The sequence below is a fragment of the Pollicipes pollicipes genome, unplaced genomic scaffold, assembly GCF_011947565.3.
Source record: "Pollicipes pollicipes isolate AB1234 unplaced genomic scaffold, Ppol_2.1 Scaffold_4002;HRSCAF=4701_pilon_pilon_pilon, whole genome shotgun sequence".
NCBI classification, from domain to species: domain Eukaryota; kingdom Metazoa; phylum Arthropoda; class Thecostraca; order Pollicipedomorpha; family Pollicipedidae; genus Pollicipes; species Pollicipes pollicipes.
Genome location: NW_023596420.1, coordinates 30078565 through 30101028, shown reverse-complemented (window position 1 = coordinate 30101028; position 22464 = coordinate 30078565). Strand labels below are relative to the sequence as shown.

Here is a 22464-nt window from a genome sequence, read left to right as displayed (position 1 = left end):
GCTAGTTAGTGGCGGTTGAAGCATTTTGAAAGATGGTGGAAATGATAATGTTTTGAAAGGCTAGTGCAGGATGTCCCACCTTCTTAAACGGCAAGTCGAGTGCCTTCAGACATTTTGTTTGACTTATCCTATTTTACTACACCCACCTTCCACTCTCGCTTATTGAAACACACCCCAACGGCTCTATCTCAGAATCCCGACAAATTTCCCGACACATAACTAATCCCCGCGCTTCACTCGGCCGGGCCATATCGGCGCTGCCGTGACGCGGCGCCGGCTGAGCCGAGCTATACGACTGCCGACACTGGCCGGACGCCAGCCGCCTCATGAACGACACGCCGTCCGGCCCGCCGGCGGAGCCGCTGCTCAAGGGGGAGGGGTGGGGGTGTTGGCCGGAGCTGGGCGGACACCTAATGAGTTGGCACGCTCGGCTGCGCTCTGTCCATCGGGAGGAGAGCAATCGCCGCCCGGTCCGGCCGGCCCGCCTCGGGTGACGCTTACGGCGAGTCGCTCCTCCCCGAGGGAGTCAGTCGAGTCCCTCGCTGCCCGTAGAGTCGAGTCGGAGCCAGGGACCGGATGACTCATCGGCTGACGCTCACGAGGATTCGTTCCTCCCCGGATTGGGAATCCGGGACCGGAATGGCTCCGCCGCTGTGTCTTAAAATCCACTCATTTTTCAGAATTTGTATCTTATCCCGAAGGCACGACGAGTCACTCCGGGAGCAACCCAATCATCCAACGAGTCATACACTCAGTAGTGGCGAGTCATCCCTCACTGAACTCAGCGCCAAAGCCAGCTGACTCCTCGGCTGACTCTCCAAGTGAGTCAGTTTTCTTCGCACTCGCGATCCTGGAACCGGCCGTCTACTCAACTGCAGCTCACGAGTCACTCCACCGGGCCCGCAGGCCGGTTGAACCCGGCGGAATTGACTCTTCCTGAGAAGGGAGTCAACCTCGCTCAACCTCAACCCCACAACCTCCTGGTCGAGAGAACTGCTGAGCTCCTCCTGAGCTCGCCTGATCGCAGCGGGGCAGGTCAGCGGGCCATGGTGCTGGGCACGCGCTGGGCCGTCGCGGCCGCCCAGAGTAAGACACCCGGCGGCGGTAGCGGCGGCGGCGGCGGCGGCAGCGGCAGCCTGATTTTCTACGCAACCTGCGTTATGGATCGCGTATGGGATCAGAGCCGGGGCAAGCGGGGCTTCCAAGAGAAAATCATCTAGCAGCCCATCATGCCGGCGAGACCCCGAGGTCGGATTTCCATAATCAGCGCGCGAGGATGGGGTCCCCGCCACCCGTGCGTTTTTCTATCCAATTTGTGTCGGGCGTTGTCCGCGAACAAAGCCGGTGGCGAAACCAGGCGAAAGGCTCATCCTGGGTGGAACAGTTAAGGCATATTTCTGTGGCCCATGATAACAGCCTCCAAACGGTCACAGATGCGTCAGAGTGTTACGTAAAATTGGGCAGCTACAGAAGGGCGCATGGAGATTGGAGGGGTTCTGGGATAGAGGGTAACACAAAATTAAGTTCAGGACAGAACATTTGGCTTGATAAGATATGGAAGAATAAGACAAAGAAAGTATATGCTCTCTATGATATCATGGTCCTTACTTTTGATAAATGCTTCTCCGACGTACAGGTATGTCAGCTCAACTAGCGTAAATGTCTGTGGTTCCGGCGACCAGTACCAAAAGAGTGAAACCCTTACGTCCTCTGTCTATGTGAGTGAAATTCTAGCCCAAACCGACACCCAAAGTTTCATGCGTTGCTGATCGCAAAACTTGCAATAAAATCAGTAGGGCTCTGGTGGTTATTATACGAAGGCAGCATACAGACCCGCAGAAAATTGACATTGCGTTTGTTTTAAAGAGACGGGTTTAGTGCCGCCAGCAGACCTGGTGGTCTAATCAAAAAGAGCATGTGCCTCAATTATACTGTTTGAGCACTGCCAGGTCATCGTAGTTTGTGGTGCTCTGGAAATCCCTGCAAGTACCTCAAAACAAGTGCCGGTAAAACCAGCCAGCCAAGGCAGCTTAATTGCGGCGATACAACAGGCAGTCTCCTCAGCTCGGTAAAGGTTGTCGTGTTTTGCTTTTCCCAACTCTTCAACGGCTGGTATACTGACTTCTTAAGTACAACGGGCAATGATCCGACAACATAGCAATCCACCTGGCTCTGATTTGCTGCGCTACATGCGCTAAAACCGACGTTGAGTCCCGGACAGTCATTAGGCCAGCAGCACGCGTCACTGCCGGACGTGGCCTTAAGCCGAGCCAAGGCGCACCACGACGGCACATGTCACGCTCAGACGTGACCCAGGGTCACGCTGGATCACAGCGCGGCGAGTCACGGCCAGACACGCTCTGAGTCCCGTCGGGCCGCCCCACGGCGACACGTGTCGCGCTCAGACACGACCCCGAGTCGCTCCGGGCCTCGTCGCTGCGCCACGTGTCACCCCCGCCGCAGCAGACGGAGCGGCACGAGGCGGCGCGACCCACTCGCTCATGACGGACTTCCCGGAAGGCCCGGCGGCGACACGGCCGGCCGACTGCAGAGGCGACGCAGATGGCGCCCGGCTGCTGACGGCGCGTCCGACGCTGTCTGCTGATCCGCGGCGGCGGCACGTCGACCGCTACCCCCCCCCCCCTCGAGAGGCCCCCGGGGAAGAGGCCTCCGGGGAAGAGGCCCCGGTCTGCTGGAGGCAGGCATTTCTTGACTAGCCCGGTCAGCTTCAGACCAGGGCAGACGATACTCGCCCAGGACTGTTAGGCACACTCTCGCCGACGACGCTTGCACGTCTTCATAGCGTCGAATTGGTGATGCGACGAAGACTCTCCCGACGACAGTTTCAACAGTTTCATGCCTCATGCTTCCGGCGGCGACGGTTTCATGCCTCTTGCTCTTGGCGGCGACAGTTTCATGCCTCTTGCTCTTGGCGGCGACAGTTTCATGCCTCTTGCTCTTGGCGGCGACAGTTTCATGCCGCATGCTCTCGGCGGCGACAGTTTTATACCTACAGTTTCGTACATTTTTTCCAGCATGCTAATGTGTTGCCTCCCGACTGAATCGAGTTATGTAGCAGCTGCGCTGCAAACACGCCTCGGGCTGTTCTTTTCAAGGCGTGTCTCATCTGCCGACCCGCAGGCATCTTTTGGCATCTGCCTGAGCTGTCCAGGGAGCCCCATTTACTTGAAAACCACGCATGCCCAGCCCATGAAGCTACTCGGTTAAATTGTGGCGAATTTTGTCGAAGCTGCAGCGGTAACATCGGAGGATTTTTTCGGAGCCCGGTTCCTGGCGCTTTAGCACCTTGACACTGCTTATTGGATCCCGGCTTCACCGCGGCTGCAGGATATACCGCAGCCATCTACACATTTTCATCAGGGAGAGTGGAGCTGCGGAGTCGTCCAGCACCAGCCGGGTCGGGGTGAAGGGGAGGGGGAGAAAGATGGCCCTAGCCCAATCGACCAATCGCTGCCACGGCACGAATCCCGGCAGACCGCTGCCGCACGTCGAAGACGTCGCGCCTTTTTGCCGTCGCTCGCCCGATTCGTGCCGGATTTCAATTTGGTAGCGGCGACGGGGTGCGAGAGTTATCGACGGCGCCGACGACAGTGCTAATGATCGTCGAGGGCGCTAATCCGCGCTCCTTTCAGCCCGTCGCCACCGTCGCCGGCAGGCCGCCGGAGCGGTGGGCAGAAGTTTTATATTCGCGCTGCCCGTCGCTCAGACTCAATAGGCGCCGCCAAATGAGCTTTGCCAGCTGGCCAATCAGCTGAATGGCGGGTTTTGCCGCTAGCTCCGACCGGCGGCTTTGTGGCGCACGCCCCGCCATATATGTCACCGGGGCAATTTAGTGGCCAGCTGAATGCCGGGTGCGGCTATTCGCCATGTAACAGCTTGTCAAGTTTTCCGCTTTGTAGCCCGATTGGCAACTGGCAGGCGGCCGCGAGTGGCCAGAAAACTTTGCCCGTTGGCGGCCTGGGGCTGCGGCTCCGGGCGGCCCCGCGGCGGCCGCCGTAATGTGGCACCGTTGGATTATCAGCGGTAAGCCTGCGTCAGATATATAGAACGAGGGGAGGGGGGGGGGGGCCTCCGAACTGGGTTTGGTGAACGCTAACACTTTAGATTACACCCACGTGGCATGTTTTGGGTGGAGGCTGTTTGCGATGTCTGGCTCGTATGGATTGTGCGGCACCGAAGCGAATTGGGTGTTAAAAGCTACAAGTTGGTACTTCAACGCATCACTGCTTTAACCAGCAAACTACCCCTACCCTGCCGGCACGCAATACAGGGCGGCATGTGATAGGTAAGACGTGGCTGTGGAGAACTTTGGGGCTCCGCTATATATTTTTCAACCTACTCCCACCATAACAGCAATATAATGCACCCCGTGCTAAGGAATCCACGTCGCATCAGCTGTCCGGGGCTCAGCGGTCTCCACGTGCAGAGGTGCAGCGACTGGCCCCAGCGGCAGCAGCCATCGCAGCCTACTGCCCCCGCGGGATTGGTGGTCGCCTGACAATCTGTCACAGGGACGGCGCGCGGGGGATAAGGCTGCCCAGCAACCGGCACTGGCGGCAATCGGCTGATTCATCACCGTAACGACTGCCTTCAAAGCGGACGAACGCTGGCAAAAACGGCCAAATGAGATTTATGGAACCTTTTCGGAGCCCAGGCGAGCTTATTAACTCAAACACCAAGCTCACCGACTAGGGGAGCATGGTGCTGTTGGTTGCATGCATATAAAGGCAAATCTTCTGGTTCCACCGAGAACCGTTCCACCCAGCGCCAGCCAGTGGCAATCAGAACGCAAAATTGCATACAGATAAGATCCCACGATGGAAATTGTATTACACCACGCAGGAGATTGCCTGGAGTGTTTTGGTATTTTCATCTCCCCACTCCGCAAACAGCATGAGATGACGTGTCATATATCGCGGCCCAAGACACGCAGGATGATCCCACCCAGTGTTGAGGACGCACGGCGGTGGATTTGAGCGTCTCGTCATAAAACAAACAAGCGGTGTGTGTGTGTGAGCGTGAGGGTGTCTGCGGCTGTGCAGGCGCCAACAGCGCCGTTTGGGTGCGAGTTAGTCCCAGGAGATGTCGAACCCATTCACCTCAGAGGCTGGCTGCTCTATGGGGACGCTCGCGACACACGAAGGACGGTCTAAGTGTCCTAATAAGCCAATTCGGACCCTGGTTGTTGTGATGCTTACACCTGTGGGTGGTGCTGCCATCTATAAGAATACACAGTAATGTGCCGCATGCTGCCAAATATTGCCAGTAGATGTCAGTACAGCGGAATGACGACATTTGTAATGCGCCACACATTTTTTTTACAAACTTGACGAAGTAAGCACGTCCCATTGCTAATAATGCGTTTCTGAGCGTTGATAGAGACAGGACGCAAACCCGCTACCAGCCCGGCCAGACAATACAGGCCCGCCGGCCGGCGTGTGGCACTAGATCATGATTCACAGCTCCGCAGCCAGACAGCACACCCGACATTTGCTGTCAGCAGGGGCGGATCGGCTGCACTTCTGCGGCGGCCGCCAGCCGCGGCCCTCATGCCGCCGATTGGATTCCAGACCGCATCGACGCGGACGTTCCAGGAAATCGGCGCCGGCCGGCCGTCGGCGGCCTCGACGCAGCGAAGGCTTCTGAGTGTCACCGATGCTTCACACGTCGCCTGCCACTCTCTAACGTCGTGGGCCGCCGGCAAGAGAGAGTGCCGCCGCAACCGCCGCCGCCGGAAGTCAAACGTTTCCGGTGGACGTCACGTCGGCTTCGACGGCGGTAGCCATCAGCGATGATCATGGCCATTACCGCTGGGTGATTGGTGGAGTCGAGTGGGGTGGCGGGCGCGTGTCCTCAGTATGTGCCGCAGAAAGACACATCGACTCGATTCGCCTCCAGCTCTGAGCGCAAGACAAACCGACCACATCATCTCCTAAGCGACGCTCTTCATCCGTCCGTTGCGCGCCGTGCCCGCACGCGTCACGCGCCGAGCGGCGGGCGTGACGGCGGCGTGACAGCGGCGGGCGGCAGGCGCGGCGCCCGGCCGGGTCGGCCGGACCGGGTGCCCTGACCCAGATCGTGTCCCATGTCTGGACCGGGAGCCGCCGGCCGGGCTGCTTCGGGAGCGATGACCCCAGGCCGCCGCTCTGTGACCGGCGGTGGCGGTCCGGGACGCACCGGTCCGAAAGGAGCTCGGCCCCGCCTCGCCCGCCTTGTTGTTTGGAGTGAAGAGCGCTGTTAAGATTGTCAGAGTTGCTTAAGGGGAGTGCCGCTTTAATTAAGGGATAGGAAGGATTGAGCAACAGACAAGACTCGATAGATGTCGCCCCGGGAGCTACGTGACTTGCTTCGGCATGCTTCAGAGATGCCAGCTGGTTGCCATTCAGTGCCATAGCTATAGTGTCAAAAGCCAGGCCACACCACATTGGCACAAACTGAGCTTGTGAAATAACAATTTGCGGAATACAATTTTATGATTGTGTTGGTCACGTTTCACTCAATCACTCTTGAGAAAACGCTACAAGTCGACTCAGAAGATGAACTGTCTCTGAGGATGGTCTTGGTGTGTAAAAATGTGTAAAATACGCTGGTGTGTTAAAATGCGCTCTCGTGATGGCTTATTTGCTAGCTGCCATTAAATATTATTTGGCAGCACCTATGGGCGTTTAAAACCTAAACAACACAGAAAAACAAAACGATGCCCACTCCGACTTCATTGCACATTCCCCACTCTTTGGTAAGTCGAATTCAGCAACTCAGGTACAATGAATGCCGCATGTTCGCCTCCGAAAAATGAAACCGGACGACCTACAGCCGCCACGCCATGAGTGGCAGAATCACGCTGTCTGTAAACGGAACGTGTTGACTTTGGACACGAGACCTGCGATCGATCGTGGCTGCGTCTCGCACCGTGTTTGCGCCCGGCTGCCGAAGCCCAGCTGATGGCTAAAATGGCGTCCAGGTGCGGGCGGCAGCACGGGCCACACGCGGCGCCGCTACCGAACCCGGCGCGTCCGGCGCCGGTGTGTAAAAAGCCGCCGTTCGGCCGTCGGATTCGGAGACGTGTGGGCGCAGACAGCGGCAAGAACGGGTGCCGATAGCTGCCGGTGATAGCTGGCACGAGCCGTGCCGGCGTCACGCGCTGGCGCCGTGCGACGGCCACGGACGCCGGCGGACCGGGCAGAGTCGTGGTCGCGTCGGAGCGAGAGCGCTCCCGGCCACGCGCCGACGGTCCGGCGCACCGCCGCCGGCGGTGACGGTGACCCCGGCTGACCCCGAGGTCATGCCGTCGCCCGGGCAGGCTGGTGACATGTGGGGTCAAGGACGGTGATGAACGGCGACGGCAAACAGGCGCTGGGGAGATAATGTAAGCAGTTTAGATCTGAACTGGCGCCAAAATTGCCGCGGCGTCTGCGGAGCGGCTGATACCAACTTTCAAGCCCTCACAGTCTTTTCAGCCATGAAATGGCCACATCAATGGCACGTGCCCGACTGTGATACGACGCTTGTGACAATCTCCTGCTTGATTAACCGCCTCCAAACTGACAGCAGCTAAACTTTTCCGAGAGATTAAGTGCTTTGTGGCCGAGCTGGGGCTTCAATCTCATGACTCAATGTCACGCGACGCGCGAAGCGGCAGCTATCCGGACGTGTGCGCTGAAGGCTGTTTGCAAAATGTTTAGCATGTTTTTGTGAATGCTATTTCATCAGAGTCTGATTTCACTAGATGCCAGTTATGATTTTTATGTCATAATTTACTTAGATGATGGAAAAATGATTACATTAGATGTCGCGGTACAGACGTTGGCCACGTTTGTTAAAAACAGCTCCACCTCGAAAAAGTGCGAATATTTGTCTGAAGAAATACGCGTGTCCCACTATGACAACATTATTCAGCCACTTTAAAATTGCACATCATATATGAAGCTATGCCGCAAATATATAGCGATGACCATGCTGAGTTACAGGCAGGCATGCATCCCGAGCCAAATCCCCTAACACCGCAGCGCCATCTCCCTGGCTACAAGCGCGGTAGCACGGTATAAAAGTCCGCCATAAATTCATCGGGGCCTAGTGCGGGGCGGTCTGAGAGGCGCCCGTGCCATTGTAGCGCCCACGCCAGACGTCGACGCTCGGCGACTGACCCTGGACGCCCTGCGGTCCGCCATTGAATCCGCCGCCTCCCGCGCACCGTTGGCCGCGTGCTCCGAGGTCGTGACCCGGGACCCCCCATCCATCGTGGGTCAATCACCATTTGACACAGCCGACGTCGGCCGCAGCTGCGGTGACGTCAGCGCACAGTCAGCTGGCGTGACCTGGGGTGACAGCAGCAGTGTCGCAGCCGCAGTCGGAGAGGTGATGTCTGCAGACAGTCAGCTGGCGTGACCTGGGGTGGCGTCAGCAGCGCCGCAGCCTCAGAGCGATGACGCACCAGGTCGGGTGATTTCCGCTGCGACTGTGCTGATATATGGACGAACAAATACCAACACAGCCCCAAAAGCAGAGTTGTGAGACGTGGAGCTTGCGTGGAACCCAGAGAAGCGCTCCAGATGTGTCGTACTCCTCCCAATTTTTGTCCTCTTCTAGGAACACAAAACGGTACAAGGACTTTACCAAGTGAAACTGCAAATGCAGGCCTCGTTTTTGAGGTAAACAAGGCGTCCAGCTCCCACCGAATTTTACAAGGCCCCGCGCCCAGCGCTGGGAAGCCGTAGTTTGCACCGTTCCCGAGAGCGAGCAGTGACAAGGGCGTGAACAAAAACTGAGATCACAACTGCAGGGAGACCACGGTTTCCAGGGTGTGCGGCCGTTCCCTGCGGCCCGGCAACCTCAGGGCCAGGTGTCACGCTGCGTTTTTACCCGAACTGCTTCGACCATCTCTCGCGTGACTAGTCTGTGACTGACTGACGTGACTCGCCCGCTGCCTCACCAGCCGATATTCGCCAGCGATACGGGGTCACGCCGCCGTGACGGGCGTGGATATCGCGGCCTAAGAGGCCGGCGCGGGCGTCCGACGGGGCGAGACACCTCCCCGCCGGCGAGCGCTTTGACCGACAACTGGAAAATCCACTAACGAGACGCGGGCGGCGGCAGCCGCCGCCGGCCCCCGGCCGTGACTCGTGACCAATCAGAGGCGGTCACGTGACTCGTGACCAATCAGAGCGGGTCACGGGTGCGCGACGTTCTGCGCCGGCGGCGGCACGCGTCCGTCGCCGCAGACGGGCGTGTGCCGGTCGCCGGCAACCTTGAAGTCGACCGGAGGGGGGGGGGGGGGGGAGGGGGCAGGTGCAACCAGCCACCGGAACGATCGTCCGCCCCTCCCCCCGTCGCTGCCAATGCCAGTCGGCCTCAGCAGTACCCCATTGTCCGTCGCATCGGGGAATCAGCCGTGCTGGGCTCGGAGGGGAAGTGCGGCCGAAGGCAGGGAGGTGGAGGGAGGGGAGATGGGCGTGATAAACGACGGAGGTGAGGAAAACAAGAGGATGTGTCAGGCAATCGTGGCGGAAGGTCGACAAGCCGGCGATGACGCAGGTGTGGACAGCGGTCACCTCGTCCACATGTCGCATCTACCGAATTTATCGAGGATCATGTCAGCAGCTGCGCTATTCATTACAATTGACGGCGGCCAAGTGACACTCGAGGACGCAGCTCATGGTCGCTCCTCGTCCCCCGACGTGGTGACCGTCACGGGCGGGGAGGGGGCGGCGATCTGTCACCGCGCCGCCCGCCACGGGCCGCCCGCCACGCCCGTCATGGGGCGGTACGTCACGACAGGCGGCGTGCGAGCGGTCCCGTTGTCCGGCCGGGCCGCCTGACCCGCGCACCGGCGACGCCGCGACGGCCACGCTGAACCCTATAATGTTACCGATAGCAGGGGTCGACCGCGAACGAGCGCCGCCGGGCCGCGCCGGTTCACACGTTTGGCCCGGCCGGGGCGTGGGAGCGGGCCCGGTGACGGCGCGACCCGCCCCGGGCGGCAGCGCGATCACACGCGGCGGTCGTGCACGTGCACGGTGCGCCGACGTGCACCGGCGCCGGGTCGGAGTCGGAGTCGTGATGAAGACTGGCTCACGCTGATACTACTGCCGGTCAGGGGGAGGGGCAGTGTTAGCGGCGATCTGGGGTAATTGTTTTCCAAAACACACAGGAGACGTGTGCACCGTTAACCGTACCTATCACTTATCTCCTGGATCGGAAGGTTTTGCGGCGTCTTCGGCGCTCAGGCCGCTTCCACAATGTCGGAACGGTTTGGCTAACGGCGCGCGGCAGAACTCGCCCATTCATCATTGTTTCATCGGCCGCCACTGCTCCCGAAGACATTCGCAGCTGTCAGCCCGGCGGAAAACAACAGCTGACACGCCGCGTTCTCCGCTGGCCCGCTAACGACACGCGCCCGGTGGTCGAGCCGCCACCGAGCGCGAGCCATTACCGCGCCGCGGAGCACTCGGCGCCGCACAAGTCGACGTGCGTCGGGCGGCGCCACGGCGCCGACGAGCCGTTGGTCGCTGGAAGCGAGCCGGCGGCGGCGCGAACAGGCTGGGGAACGGCCGCCGCGGCGTCTGCTGATGGCGCCGCCCGCCGTCGCCGCCGTCGGATCGGGAGCTAAGTCGACGCGGCGCCGCTTGCCGCCGCCCAACGACGGATCCTCGCGACTCGCCTGAATATGGAGTGGCTATTTTGGCGAGGTGAGGCGCCCCCGAGACGGTGTAATCCCTCCAGCGCCGCCGCCGACCGATGTCTGGGGGCCGGGAGGGGGCGGGGGGGGGGGGGGGGGGCGGGGTGTTGATAAAACAGAGCAGGCGCCCGCTGACTGAGACTGTTTGGATGTTTCCGATGAACCCCACACCGCAGGGAGCCTCGGGTCACCTCGGGTCAAATGTCGCCGGTTCCGCAGGGTCACCAGGTCACGGTGTCTGTCTGCAGCGAGCGTGCAGCCGGCGGAGCCATGCCGGCATTCATGACAGCCGACGGTGGACGGGTTTATCCCATATTTTTAGCTGGCGGTCGGGACAACTCAGCTGCTGGTGGTGCCCGCTGCCAGCTGGCAGCTGGCCACGGCCGCTGATTAATCCCGATCCGTGCAGTAGCGACGCCGTCCAAAGCCGGTAGCGGCGCTGAGCAGCCGTGCGCGGCTCCGCACCGCCCCGGGCGACGGCGAGGTCACGTCTGAGGTCACGCGGGCAGACGGCCCCCTGACCTCGCGCCCCGCGGCGGCCCACGCAGGCTCGGCCGCGCCGCCCCGTCCCCGTGATGAGAGTGGGCCGCTGCCAGGCTCTGACCGATGCCCAGCTCTGCCCATTACGTGGCCGGCTCCAGTAGATCAGGGAAGAATGGGTCGGAGCGTATCTGGGCGCCTCGCGGGGCGAAAACAAGCGCCGCTCCTGACGCCGGCGCAGCCAGAGGCCATGCCGATTCCCACCGGGAGGCTGGCGGTAATGCTTCACGCCAGATGTCGAGCGAGACGATATTGAATGCGGTCCGAAACGGCTTTGTCGCTGAAGCGAATTTCATCATGCGGGCTTAATGTGTCGTGCTTGGCATGATTGTAGTTTCCAGATGTCGCGCGTTCCTAGAAATGTGAACGATTCAGGTGTTATATGTAGTGATGACAAAAATATTGCGAACGGTACATTCAGTTATGACAAACATTCGAAAGTTCATGCCATATTCATATTTCCCTTGTAACAAAAAGTCGAAACTGTATGCGTTTCTAGTCCGGTCCAAACGTGTGACGAAATACTCCTGATAGCGGCTAGATACTGCAAACATATTACAGTGATAAATCAGTGCGGAGCAAAGTCACATGCAGCACGAAGGAAACACTATCATTAACTTGGGAAGTCGTGTCTCAAGTGGGACGCTGGTGCCCGCGGTATATGTCTGACACCAAAAGTTAGGGAGCTGTGTGATGTCTCCGCGCTTTAGCCAAGCTGTCTGCGATATTCCCGCCGTTGTCTTCCCACTCGGTGGAGTAGAGCTATCTTCCCACTCGGTGGAGTAGAAGCGAAAACTCGGCGGCGCAGCATTATAGGGTCACCGAACGAAAATCCGGGGCACAGGGTCTCGCCCGCCAGGGACAGAGCCGTGTGTCGAAGGCATACAGAAGCTGTCTGAACAGTCAGATGGGGAGCAATCGGAGATAATGACTGAACAAACAGGACGGGACCGTCGTCTCCCCTACGAGACCTCCGACCATTCATTGTGCCTTCGCTTCTCACGCAGCGAATCGCAATGACGGCAGAGCTGTTCAGCGCAAGTCCTCGTAACTCAGATCTGCCTTCCACTTTAATAACGCTGATGCAAAGTGGCGGAATGCCGTCTGTCGTTGGCCTCCACCGCACAATGTGCTCGCGCCGTGTTTTCATGCGGGGAGCACGCGACTATGCCGAAAGCATGCAAGCCGCGCATACATTAGAGAGTTCTGTTTCGTGTCGGTTCGCGCACTTTCGGGGAGTTGACGGGCTGTTGTTGACCTCGTCAGTCAGCGCGGCGCCCTTTCGTGCCGTCAGCTGTGAGCGGGCAAGTGAATGCGGGCCTTGTGCTCATTCCTCGGGCCAACCGGGCGTGTTTTTAGCTCGGCAGTCCCGGCGAACCAGAGTGCCAGTCGAGCGCCGCACACTTACCGCGAACGCTCCAACTAAGCACAACAAGATCAGGACTCTGACTGATCTTGTTTAATTTCGAGGCCCTCAAGGTGCAGTGCGAGTAAGTGCTTAGCCCTGCGTGACTGACTTTGATCTGGCTTCTCCCATCTGCGACGCCACCAAGTGAATGCCGGAGCTCTTACCTGGAAGGAAGCAAAAGTTTGGTAATTTACATCAGTCGGAAAAGAAAACGAAGACAATAGGGAGTTCGCAAAAAAACACAGGGCACTAGCCAGAAACTCCACGAAAGTTTAACCTGAACGGAAATAAACTAGCATCGACTACCTCCACTGCCGCCGCCTCTCATTCATGTATTCAGCAGTAGTGGGCAAATCACTTTCTTATTTTGAACACAATCAGCTGATCTGGCGCCGAGCGTGTTTACGGCCTACTCCCGTAATATCACGGATCACCGCAAGCTGTCCGCCGGGTAAATGATCATACATCACTTTAATCCATGTCTCCTGTTCACGGACACTGCGTAATCCATCAGCAGTAGCACCTGAATGAAGCTGTGGCGGCGGGATTTCACGCCGCTGTCATAACTTCCCGAGTAAATCGAGAAATCAGGAAGCAGCACAAAGGATGAGTGATCATGTCACGACTGTTACACAAGAGTGAATGATATGTTTTCTCGGTGTCGTAAAATCTTGTCCAGGAGAACCGCACAATAGCGTGATACCACGAGCAAAAGTTGTCTGTCGCTGGCGTTGACAAATCGTGAACTGCAATCTGCAGCTTTATTGCTTTGTCCATGCGATATGGATCCCCATCGGGGATATGTGAACATACACAATTGTTGAGAATGCACGTCAGGTCACCTGGGAATCCCATTTTCAGCTCGATTTTCGCTTTTGTACTGTTTTTACACTAGTATTTTGCACCGATAGCTCCACACAACCCACTTAAGTTATATCGCGTGTTCTTCTGGATGCAAAACGTGTGTTTTACATTCCTTGTGAGTGTAGGCATGGCTTACATCTCCCTCACAGCGCATGCTACGACGGGCAGTGAAATCAGAGCAGCCATGTGATATGACGTGTAAATGTATGAGTTCTGTGACAAAGATATCACAGTAATTTAATCATAGCATACAATATTTAATGAACGGTAAAGCTACCACAAATTTTCTGCGGAGGTCTGCATGCGTCCATAAGCCCCTACGACTCCTCTGCTCCACTGAGTTTGCTAGCTGAGTGCGTTGCGCGCCGACAACAGCCTCTTGAACAAAGGGTGTAATCGGCGTGTGTCGGTGGCCAGCCCCTATTCCCCCATTCAGTGGCGTCCGTACCTGCCCACGGACAAAGCGGCCGGAAAGGCGAGTTGGTCGCGTGCCAGACCCCCCCCCCCCGGGGGAGTAGGGCGGGCTTCGCCGAGCTGTGCGTGGCGAAGGCCGGGGGCTGGGGCGGGAGGCCGCGGCCGAGCCAACCACGCAGGCTCGTGAGGCTGGTGGGAGCGTCCAGGCGGAACGGACGTCATCTCGTGAATTGCTGCGCAAGTTGAGAGGCTCGGATGGCGGACCCTCGCGTCGTAAAGTCTGGATCCCGTTGGTGGCTTGGGCGACGGGCTCGGCGAGGTATAGCGTTACTGATCAGAATGTAATCAGATGATTAGCCCGCGAACGGCGTCTCCTTCCCTCGAGGCTGTGACAGATCTGAAGGTCTGATTGGTTTTTTCTCTCCGGGAAAAAAACTGCTGGTTAGCATTAGGACTTAATCCATTCAAAATCAGGTAGATGACAAATGAGTCGCGCAAAACGGATGTCTGCCGGCCTCAGACACCGGGTGATCTCAGCGCGCGCTCATCATCCTCAAACTCCGCCATCACTCAGACCCACAAGCACGCTCAGTTTGTTTAGCTCCCCTCATCTTCCCCTGTAGCGCACAGATGAGCCCCGGCAGCTTCACCGGACGTTCCAAATTAAAGCTGAATCATCCGCGCGTTTCCAAAATATTGTGGGCGTCGGACCCAATCAGCCACAAACGCTCAGTGTTATGAAAATAACGCTCGGGCGGTGTAAACTCACGCACGTCAAGCCACTCGGAGAGCTACTGGCAGTTCTGAACACGCCACCAATGCGTCATCGCTCGACAGGCGCTGCGCGAACTGAGGATATTTAGGGTTCGTGGGCGTGTCGGCTGCGTGCACTCTAGAAAGCTGTCACCTGCATGTCACTCAGTTAGATCTGTCATTGGTATATCACTTGACGCTTCGATATGCTTATCTATGCGGCTGGATGGCTATAAATAATAAGCGTAGCTGAACTGAGCCCCTCTGTCTCTTCGTTACTTCTCAATTAAGTTCGATTCTCCGCCTGACTCCAATCCACGTCGGTGAAACACTCCAGCCGTCCCCTGGCGGACTGCTCCGCTGCCGCCGGACATCTCCGGGTCGGTCGGCTGCTGCCGATGGCAACGAGTGAGCCCATTCACGTCGCCACAGTCGCGAGGCACCCATCGGTCGCGCCTCCAACGCCTTTCATCTTGGCCGCGGTTCGCGCGTGCGCGTCAAGTGCGCCTCATTTGCCGCCGTTCTGCGGCATTGCCGCGGCCGCGGGGGGCACAGCGCTGCCAAATCCTTTATAATTGGATCGTTTGTCTTGTGTCCACTTGGGATGCATTGCGACGTGAACGTGGGTCGGCGATCGGCGCGGTTCGTCGGCATCGGTGCCGCCGCCGTCGATCTCAGCGGCTCGTGTCGACGGCGACGGGGTTTTTGGTAAACAGGCGCCGACGCGGCGTCGATGACGGCCGGAATCGGGCGTTTACGGCGCACGGCCGGCACGAAAAGTCAAATAAACGGCACCGTCGCGCGCCCCGGCAAACCACCGTCCAATCCTGTCGGGAAATCACGCCGGCGTCGGGTCAGGGCGTCGACCGGACGACGCAAGCGCGCGTCGCTACTCCGTGGACGCCGCTCGGACCTCGGACGGCGTGCAGCCGGCGTTCATCGCCCGCGGCCAGTTGGCGCTATGTTCCGCACGACGGCCGGGCGGCCGGCGCCGGACCCACGGCGGCGGCACGGTTCAGCTGACCCGAGAGACCGCCCTGCGCCGTGGGCCAGGTCGTTCCCAGACGCGCCACTTCCGGACGAGTGACGGCGGTGCACCTGCCGCCCGGAGGAAATCCGATCCTGTCGTGCAGAGGGAGCGGGCGAGCCGCCCCCGCCCGGCGCCCGGCGGCCGGCGCCCGGCGAGGCGCGGCGAAACGCAACCCGCCTGCGATCGTGTGGGTCACTTGGATGGTCGGCGGGCCTGAGACTGCGGCGGGATGGCCGCCCGTCACCGCAGGGTCGTGCCAGCCGCCCGGCCTGTCAGCCCAGCTATTCTTTCCATCTCTCTAACCAAGCGCCGCCTGTCTCTCCGTCGTCACGCGTGGCGAGCGCGGCGCGGCGGCATCCGGCGGGCGTCGAGTGATGTCGCGCGGCCCCGCGCGTCTCTCGCGCTCCGGCGAAGGGTGGCATGGCGCCGGCAGAACGAACCGCTAATCGCGCCGCCGCCTATGCGGAGAAAGTGCCGGCGGTCGGGGTGGACGCGTGCGCGGGCCATGCCAGCGGCCAGGCGCGTCACGACGGTGTTCGACCTCGGCGTCAGACGAGGCACGCTCCGCCGCGCCCGTCGCGCCCGCCGCACTGTTTTCTATGGATTTTTCAGGTGAAATGAGGCGGATGTAATGGCGGAAATCCATCGTCGCTGATGCACACCCGTCGTTCAAGTCCCCTGCTCATGCTCGTAAACTTGTAATCGGTGGGGGCGCTTCATAATTTATCGCGCAGCTCGCCTGTCCGTCGCCGCACTCCTCGCCCGCGTCGCCGGCGCCGCACCACCCGTTCCCAGACAATTAATTCGCCCCGGTGGCGGCGCCGAGGGATAAGATCACGGCCCCACGGGCTCACCCCTACCCACCACCGCTCGGGCCCGTATCCGCTTACGAGTACGGGGATGGAGGGTGGGAATCTGGTGTGGAGCGGTGGGGGGGGGGGAGGGCGACGGCTACTGGGTGGTGTTTTACCCACGGAGGTACCGCGTTACACTACTCGCGAGCCTCAGGTGTTTTAGGAAATGGCACTCTCCGAATGCTTTCTCATAACGCGACTGCTGCCTCTTTCCCTGTGCGTGCCCGAAATATTTGCGTAGGAGCACAGACAAAGGCAGAAAATAGAGACGTACAGGATTATCGGAACACCAGAGGAGACAAAATAGAAAGAGGTAAACGGAAGACATAGGAAGACGAGACTGTATGAGCGAGGGAGAGGGGAGAGAGAGAGAGAGAGAGAGAGAGAGAGAGAAGAGAGAGAGAGAGAGAGAGAGAGAGAGAGAGAGAGAGAGAGAGAGAGAGAGAGAGAGAGAGAGAGAGAGAGAGAGAGAGAGAGAGAGAGAGAGAGAGAGAGAGAGAGAGAGAGAGAGAGAGAGAGAGAGGGAGAGAGAGGAGACAGACCATACGAGCCTATGCAAAATAACGGCCCGGCCAGATGCGCAAAGTGAAAAGGCTTTGGGTACAGCCAGAACCACCTGAGGCTCTTCTAGCTCAACTATGTCATGCCGGGGTACCCCCGTCAGGGTCAGAGGGAGCCCTGGCCTTCGTGCGACTCCCTGGGGTACACTCAGCTGCCCGTCACAACAGCTTCCTGCCGCTGGTAATTTATCGCCGCTAATTAAACCAGGCCACACGTCTCGGGTGCGCCGGTCTCGCCGCAGTCGGTGCGGCGAGCAGCGCCGCTAGCGCGACCCGCGGCCCGACCCCAAATTCCCACAGCGGGGGTCGTGCTGCCAATTAGTGAGCATATTATTTAATTAGAGACATGGGGTGACTCGGGTGGGATTTGATTGTCCCGCAAGCCCTGGGGCAGGCCCCAAGTGGGCGGTTTGTTCCGGCTTCCGTGGGCTGTAGCTTGACCCGGGGGCCGGACGCACTTCTCTGAGTGACTCGAAGCCGGCTCAAGGCCCCGATTGGGACGGCATTCAGGCTTCTTCCAGAGTCACAAGTGCCGGATTTGGTAGTTGTGACGGTGCGGTACTCGGGGCCAGACCACGTGACGCCAGCCAGGTGACATACTCTGGGAAATTGAAACGTGGCCACCAAACACGGGCATCGGCGATCATGAATATGCGCCATTTGTGGAGAGCCAAATTGCCAGCCTGGTGAGAGACCACGAAACAGGATTGATGCATCCATCACGCGTAATAACAGAGCAGCGAGTGACCCTACAGTAACCGTCTGGCTCCTACACATCGATCAGGAGGCCTCCTTCCGGGCCTCCGGAGTGAATCGCGCCGCTTAGACCAGCTTTCAGCGCGCCGGGAGGCGCACGAGGCGCACAGTTTCAATCAGCCATCAGGCTCGTGTTTCACGACCTCCTGCCGTCGCTACGTGCCGCCCAGGGAGCAGGCGCATCGCACGCAGGGGTCGGACAAAGCGGCCGCGCACTCAGACAGAAGGTGGGTCTCTGGCCATCCGATCCGTTGATCGAGAAATAACAGTCTGTCCCGGACCGCTCGCATGGACTACTTCTCAACAATGCTATCATGGCCCAGCGAGTCCAGACTTTCAAACAGGCAACTCTTCAGTAAAAGGAGGTCGAACGTATTCAGAATTCGCAACGACTAACGTCCACCAAACCGTCATCCACACCATCTGAACGGTGCCGAGAGGCCACAAGGACAGCCGACCCTCAGAGTCTGCGCTCACGGTCACCTCTTCCCAGAGCGTCCCTGCGCCGAATGCAGCCGGCGGCTACCGGGCCCAGCTCAGGTCCGTTTATGGCGTCATTAGGCCCGTCATCAGGCACCGGTCCTCTGATGACGTCCCTGTACCGAGCACGCGCTGTGATTGTCGACCGGGCGGCAGGCAATCATGGCGCACTCGCGCGGCCCCACAAAATTGGGGAAGAGGGCAATCAGAGGACTGCGACGAGGACGGCGCGCGACTCGGTGACCGGCGGGAGAGGGGCGAGTCGGGAGAGGGTCTCGTCCCGGCGGCCGAGCGGCCGTCAGACCCACCCGTCAACGGCGCCACATTTTACAAAAGTTCCGGCGATTCGAACATGTCGCCCGGGCGACCCTCAGGCCCTTAATGCCACTCGGACACTATCGGCCGGTCCCGTTGCGCCGAGAGCGGCCACTGCTGCCGCCGGCGAATTGACAGATCTGCCCGGGCGCCGCGCGACGACGCTGCCAGGCTGTGAAATCGCCGAATCATGGGCCGTGCCCAGCGCGGACTCTCGACCTCTGGAGTCAGCAGTAAGCAGTCGTTGGCCCCTGTCGGTCTCAGCGGCGGCGAGCCATTCGTCTCCAGCAAACGGCGCCGCGAGACGACGGTAAAACTCGCGGCCCATGGGAATGAGAGCAGCTAATTTGTGTGATGGGCGGCTTCGTGGCACACACATCCATCTCGTGGCGGTTGTGTTTTCATACCGACGACATGAGTGACTCCGGCCCGTCGCGTCGTGAGCCCATGTGTTATGCCGCTCGCCGAGCGAGAAGCAATCCAATTCGTACGCGTCCTTCGTTAATTACGGCATGTTCAATGACCAGCTTTGCTTGTTCTCGCTGAAGATGGGGACAGCTGTTCAAATACCTGCGAATGTGCCGCGCGTTGAGTGTTTCCGTGCAAAACACGCAGAGCGCCTTAAATAGCCTTGTTACACAACTTAATGCAATTGGAAGTCTCTCAGGCTTATGTGGCCCAGCATTCATCTCCCTGAGCCGTGTGCTGGTTCCCAGACGCATATAGCGGCATTGTCTGTTCTTGTAAGGTAATTACTGCAATGCAAATATGCTATCAAGATCCAATCCAAGACAAAAAGAATCCGCAGAAAGAAATAAAGATCACTGTTGGGGACCAAATGGAACTCGTGGGCCACTGCTTAGCACCGCGCCACAAGATCGGCCACACATTTTCTGTCGAGCTGTTTTCAGCTCGTGAGACCACACCAGGGACTTAGGACGACATTCTTGGCATCATTCATCTTCTGGCGACCGAAGTAGTTATTAGAACTGGGAGGCGACTGGCGGCGTAGCTTTTAACGACGGCGGTGCTGCCCAAAGAAAGCTGCACTGGCGCTGTGAGAGGAAAACTCGGCGTCTTTTCCGCTCTGGCGCCCCTGCAATAGCTGCCTCTAAAAGCCTTATACATGACACCATTAAAAATGATGACGGCACAACAAGTATGTAAAAGCGTTCAATGGAATCATGCCAAAGGGCGCAGTGTGTCATGTCGGCGCAGGTAACGCTGACCAGAAAAGTTGCGTTCAATCGCTTACGCTTCCCGACATGTCGGCTAACCTTGTGACGACGTGTAACACGAGCGGCCACGCGCCGCTCATGTTCCATATCCCGCTGAGGAGCTGTTTTCCGTGCCAGTCCGCGCAGAAATGCTGCCAAGAGAAACGCTGCCCGTTGACAGACCTGGCAGCGAGACGCAGCCCCGCCACCTCACAGCGCATGCGGCGAACGTGACGCTGCACGCGCCCCTATCGTCGTCACGGCTCTACAGACACGACGTGGAGCCCCCGCGGCATTTACATTTCTCCTTGTCGAGAGTGGAACGGCGGGCTGTCGACCGGCGTTGCCAGCCGCGGCAATCCCAGCTTTATTTCAATGATGCTCACTTTCACCCGCATAAAACACAATTATTGATCCGAGCCAACCGCGACTGAACGCCACGCGACCCGTGCCCTCTCGGCGCAGGGTCACGAAACGGCCCGAACACTTTCTACTCGGCTGATTTATGCCCGCGTTCGTCGCACACCACAGACTAACTGTCGGATGGCCGCGCGCTTGTTCCGTCCCAGCTGAGGTGAACGGGATGGGACGTCAAAGCGTGCACGACGAACTCCAAATAAGAGTTCCGCACGAGGGCCCGACCGACCAGCGCAAAAGAAAGATTGATGCGAAGCGGGTGAAGCAGTGAACTAAGCGTAAACCACTCTTCAACCAGTTCCGCCGCCCCGCCCCCCCCCCCCACCCCCACGGGAAAAAATGACTGAAACAAGCGCGCAAGTTCTTGACGAGACACGCTCAGACGTGGCCTGATGGGGCTGGCCGTGAGCCTCCGCCCCAGGGTCCATCGCCGCTCGCGCGGGCAGCAGCCACCCAGGGGAACGGGCAGGTCACGACTGTAGAGCGCAATTACAGCGCGTGCAATCACTGAAGGCGGCGGGCACGGGCGGGCAGCCGGGCCGGAGCGGCTGACCCCGTTACCCGCGCCGAGCGGCGGCCCGACCGTAGCGGCACGAAGCCACGCACCGCCCAGCCTCCTGAACGCTCCGTCATGAATTCAATTTTTCATCCAGGGAGCCTCACAACTATGCGTTATAAACGTAACGGCTCGCCGCCGCTCCAAAGCTCTGGTGAATAATTTAGGGCAGGTATGAGTAGCCCGCTTTATGGGCCATCTTGGGCACGCGGAGGAAGGCACGAATACCCCACTGAAGAGGCGGCCGCCTGTTTGGGCTAGTTTATTTAGTGCTCCTCTGATGGACGCGGCATAGATTTTTCATCGATTTCCGAGCCGTATGTCTTCGGACGGTCAAAGGCGTCCGACGCTGATGGCAAGAACACGGAAGAGAACTATGGACGGCGCCTCACCGCGGGGCGCATTTACTCCAGAGAGAAGCCCTGCCCGCTAGCTCGGAAAATAGCTGACCGTGGGTGCGTTATGTAGTGGTGCATATGGAGCATGGAGCGTCGGAATAATAAACAGGAAGCGGTCGAACACGGCCAGGAGAGCGATCAGACAGCGGCGCAGAGGCCATCTCCGGGAGACCGAAACAGCTGCGAGCAAGACGGATCCCCTAACGAAACTGTTCGCATACAATGGAGCCGGCGAATGTGCACTTACTTCTATGACTCTCTTTCTCTGTCCCTCTCTCTCTTTCTCTCTCGTTCTCTCGTTCTCTCCCGTGTACCAATCGAATATGCGTCTGAATTATTCATCAGCGCACCGGTGCGTACCAACACCGGAGATAAATCAATTGGCGCAGGAACGACGCCGCCGGGCCCCCACCCGCATCAGCTGATTGGTGGTGCCGCCCGGCCGGTGATAATGGGGCTCAGAGGACCCCGGGCCACCCCGGCACGTGATGGGTTCATTCCGCAGATGCCGATTTGCAGGGTTGGACGGCTGAGCGCTGGTACCCGATGAATCGGATATACAGCACTGAGTAAATTTTGAAACTCGGGGGAACCTGGTTCAGTGCTGGTCATGAACTGGCTTTGGTTGTACCGTACTTACAATGCATGCCTTTGTATGAATTGGCCAATCGTCGAATCCCAGCTGTGCGCTGGGATTCGACGAATCGGACACACAATATTGAGCAAATTTTAAAACTCGGGGGAACTCGGCTTCATGCTGGCCATGCAATGGCTATGGTTGTACCGTACTTATAGGGCATGGCTTTAAATGAATTGGCCAGGGAAATAAGTCATGGTTAAGTGTAAGAAGTAGGTGTTAATCAACATGACTTTTCCCCGGACACCAAGATTCGGCAGTCCCACGATCGACGCCCTATCCACTAGAGATTCCGCGACTCGCGGCAGCTTTAGCACCTAAAAAATACTCAAGCAAGCAAGCAAATGAGAGACACGGGCTCATGACCGACTCAGATCCAAACCTCATCCAACATTGGACGGTTGGGACTGAATGACCCGAGCTTCAAATCACACCACCCCATATCTGCTCACTGCGCTGTGGTGGCGAATGCTGACGCTTGCATTGCAATCCAGAAACTAGGCGCCGCGGAAGACGCTTACTTGCATCCGGACCAGCGTTCACCACCAGCTCATTAATTTAAACGTTGG

The 22464-nt window shown here is 58.7% G+C and overlaps 1 protein-coding gene across 1 annotated transcript in view; it reads right to left on the bottom strand.

Annotated features, from left to right (window-relative positions):
• LOC119094368 (titin) overlaps positions 1-22464 on the bottom strand; it is a 70918-nt gene that overhangs the window by 25121 nt on the left and 23333 nt on the right. The window lies entirely within an intron of this gene.